Source organism: Chaetura pelagica, unplaced genomic scaffold (genome assembly GCF_000747805.2).
Source record: "Chaetura pelagica isolate M959 unplaced genomic scaffold, ChaPel_1.0 scaffold32, whole genome shotgun sequence".
Lineage (NCBI taxonomy): Eukaryota > Metazoa > Chordata > Aves > Apodiformes > Apodidae > Chaetura > Chaetura pelagica.
Window position 1 is genome coordinate 1,376,738 of NW_009952368.1, and position 4,171 is coordinate 1,380,908.

Sequence of the window (4,171 nt, forward strand, 5' to 3'; positions counted from 1 at the left end):
CGAGACGTGACTGGGGGGGTTTATCGGGTGGGAGTGGGTGCGGGGACGCTGCGCCTGGCGCGGGGTTTATTCAAACCATCTTGACTTGATGTTTCTCGCGTCGGTCTGTGCGGCTGAGCGGGAGAACCGATTGAAGCTGAGCCTGTGCAGAGCGCGCTTTGGCGAGTCGGAGGAAAAACCGAAACACAGCCTTTAATAGCGCAGTTTCACTGTTCTGCCTCCAGTCTGTTACTGATTTACGGGCGTATTTCACAGTGAAAGTTGGTCTGGCTCTGCTGTATTTGTCATTAAAACGCTACTCTGTGGAAGTCTCTGCGGCGCTGGGGCAGGGACGGGCTCGGGGTCCCGTCTGGCCTCTTCACAGTCAACACTGGTCATCTCAGTGTTGGTTTTTAATCCATAAAGTCACTTTCTCTGCGATGAGAGGGGCTGAAAGTCAGCCCCTAAAGCATGAGGAGGTGTGCGATGCCTGAGGGCTTGGGCTGCATCAAGACCTCTTAACTCTGATTAGTTCTTTTTCATTAAGGTGCCTCCATCCTTCACGCTGATTCTTGACTTTGAAATTACTCTCCTTGCTGTGTCTGTGTCTTTGCCAGAAAAAAAATAATAATTATACAGTCGCTGACTTTTAATGGAAGAACTTTCCAGTCCCCTGTTGCATGTTTTCAATATCGATGTTTTCAAACCAAAAGGGAAATGTTTTTCAGACGTGACACACAACTTTCAACTGTTGGGCAGAGAACAGGCAGTGTTTATTTTGCTCCTGCCTCATAACTTTTTAAATGGGTAAACGTGATTGCTTTATGTAGCGCTTTTCTCCCCCCTCTTTTGCTGCCTTCCCCAACTGATTTGCTGTGTCTCCACGCGAGGTTTCTGAGCAGGAGTAGCCGTCGAGCCTGCGGCTGTAAAACTGTCAGCTCCGAAGGGGTGTTTACTCAGTGAACTGTGTCTTTCACACATGCACCAAATTCACAGTTTACTAACCCAAACACCAGCCGTGTCACTCCACAGCCACTGGTCACCGAGGTGATCGGGGGCTCCTAAACCGGTGTCTTGTTGTTCGTGGGCCCAGCGTTTTCTTTGAACAAAGCAGGTAATCCTGTTGTGCTGGGGCTTAAAGCTGAGCTGCGTGGAGCTGCTTTGCTTTGCAGCTCATCTCCCACCACTCTGCTGTTTTGACAGTTGCAGTTTAGGTGATGTACTGCCCGCCTGTAACGTCTTTAAGGAGAAAAAGTGCTTTTGTCAGAGTGGTTGCTGAGGGCAACAGCCCACTCCTTTGCATCGCTGTATTTCATAAATTCTCCACTCAAGTAGCGGTGAATGTTTGACGACATTATGCAGTGGGGTTGGAACCAGATGATCTTCAAGGTTCCTTTTAACCCAAACCATTCTCTGATTTCTTAATGCTTTTCTGTTAAACCTGGTATTTTATGCCCTAGTTACAACCAGGGCATTTTTGTTCCTCCGAGATAAAGTCTGGTGAGTGCCACTCGTGTGAATCAAACAGATCAAGACCAAACCCCTACTTTCTAAAAACAGTTACGAGTCTTTCTCGTGGGGAGAGTTTTTTAATGGAGTGCTCCTCTGTTAACAAGAAATAAACTTTTGTTTGTTTGGTGGGGTTTTTTGCCTGTAATCCCGTCTCCAAAACAAGAGGAGAGCCTCCGAGTTGGCTCGGTCTGCATCCCAAAAAAATCTGTCCGTAGAAACCTGTGACGGTTGCTCAGAAACTACTTGGTTATTTAAAGCTGGGCTTGCAAATAGAAATGCCAAGGCAGGATCCACTGCTTTACCTGTTTGCTTCATCTGAAAAGGTGTTTTTTAATCTTCCTCTGGGGGTAGGAAGTAAGGTGGGACCAGCTCTAGTGGCAAGGGATTAGTTATTCAGCCAAGGATGAGTGTGGTAGCTTTGTCTCTTGGATTAATGAGATTTATGCCCTTAAGCTTCCCTGAGTGCTTGTAAACAGCTGTGCCCGCATGTGCAAGGTGAAGTGCGGGCAGGGAGCTCTAATACACCACAGAAAGCAGCTTGGAGTGGTTTGGGGTTGGTTTGGTTTTTTTGCCATTGTGCAATTTTGGTTATTTTAGCTGGGGTTTGGTGGGCCTCTGCCTTCGGGATGGTGCTGAGTGGTATTTCGGCTGGTGCTTCTGCCTGCTCCCTCTGCTGGGCAGCCCGGTGGGGGTGCACTGGTACTAAAATTTTTGTTTCTTATCCCAAGACCAAGCGAAGAACCGCATAAAGGAGAGGCCTGACTCTTCTGTGGAGACAAACCCCACCATCGCTTTCATTATCTGAAGGTGCTCCGTGAGCTGAGGCTTGTGCTTACTTTGGCTCACTGTTGTGCCAGGGGAGTAAGGCAGCTGTGCTCTGACTTCAGGTGATGTCACTTGAGGATTTTAACTGTCAGAGCTTAAAAATACACAGGCTTGTGTAAAGGCTGGTTCTGCAGATGTGGAAATTGTGAAGCAAAAGCAATTGATTGGCTTGTGGGAGCACCCAGCCACACTGGTGTTTGTCATCTCATAAATCCTCATCAGCATGTCTCCGAGCAGACCTGCTGCTCCTAACAAAGGCCTTGGTCATACCCAGACCCCTGAAATTAATTTGGTGGCTGCTCCAGAGAAGATGCCACCTTGAAGTGTAAGACTGTCAAAGCTTCACCTGCAACACCCAAAAAACCAGCAGGCTCGAGGCTTTGAAACCTTTGGTTTAGTCCCAGAAGCCCCAAGACTGTGCAAGTCTTCACCCACAAACCTGCTGAGATCTGGAATTTCAGATAACGTTTTGTATGGAATCGCTGTAACCAGTGCCCTGCAAGCAGCTCACAGACCTGCCTGGTGCCTTTTCTTAGGCAACATCTAATTTGTATGAATTAATTGATACTGTAAACTTGACCTTTATGTGTAAAGTCAGGGTTTTTTGTCTGCTGCTTTGCTTACGATCTGTTGACTGGCAAGAGGCTCTGCTTCAGCTGAGTCACGCCGCTTTCCCGCTTGTGTTTTTCTCAGTTTTCTGGTTTTCCTCAACATTCCAGTGAGCCAGGGAGCTTCTGAGCCAATTCCCATCTGCAACTGGGGTGAAACTGGTAAAAAATGCTGCCTTACAGAGTTGAAAATTAAAGATTTAAAATCTTGTGTGAAGCTGAATTGCTCAGATTCCCTCTTTGAAGGGAAATTCCTAGATTGTCTTGCAATCCTGACTCTTAAAGCTGGTACATGGGGATGAAACAGTGTTCATAGAATCATAGAGGTTGGAAGGGACCTCTGAAGATCATCAAGTCTAACCCCACTGCTGCAGCAGGAACTCACTCCATATGCTGTTTTATCTGGTTTGTTAAGAGATGAGCTGGTACTAGGTCTCTTCTCCAGTTGTATTCCCTTGTCTCTTAGCTCAGTGCTTTCCTGGTGGCCTCTTGATAAGCTGTAGTGTTGTGTGTCCCTTTCTCCCACATCATTTGCTCTGGGATAGCATTTGTCCTTGGTGAATTCAGCAAAAAACCTCTTTGCTATGTTACTTTAGCTAATGAGCTGTCTACCCAAGAATTTTTAGACTAGTTTCCTCTGTGTCTGTGTGTGTGTGTATATATATATACACATACAGACCTATTCTTTTATGATTTTTTTTTTCAGTTGAGTGTTCTTCCAGCAGTTTCCCTGGTAGATGGCTCAGTGCAATTTCCAGGGCTGAGTGTGTCATAGTTTTCCACTCAGTTTCCCCAGCTCACTTCTCCCTTTCCGGTGCGGATGATGACTCCCCAATGACAGTTATCAGTTTGGGGTAAACTGCTTGTTCAGCCCTCCTGGGCACAGCCTTGTGCATCCAGACCACCTGCCTCTTCCATTAAGCCCCTGCTTGCTCTTTTGACGTGAGAAATACCTTCTGTCTTTCAACAGGAGGGAAAATAATCATGCAAGGTGAGTTGCTTCCACATTTCCCATACCTACGAGATGTCTCGGAGCTCTTCCAGCCAGGTGGGACTCTCTTTTTTTCTTTTATTTTTTCCCCTCTTTTCTCCCCCTCCCTGGCTCTCTGGGCGCAGTTTCATGTTACAGCTCAGTCGGAGGACTCGCTGCTGCAGGAGGTGGCAGGTACATTCCTGCCTCTTCCCTGCTGTGGGAATCCAGCAGGGGAGCAGCCGCGGGGGGGGGACTCCCGCGCCCCCCTCAAATA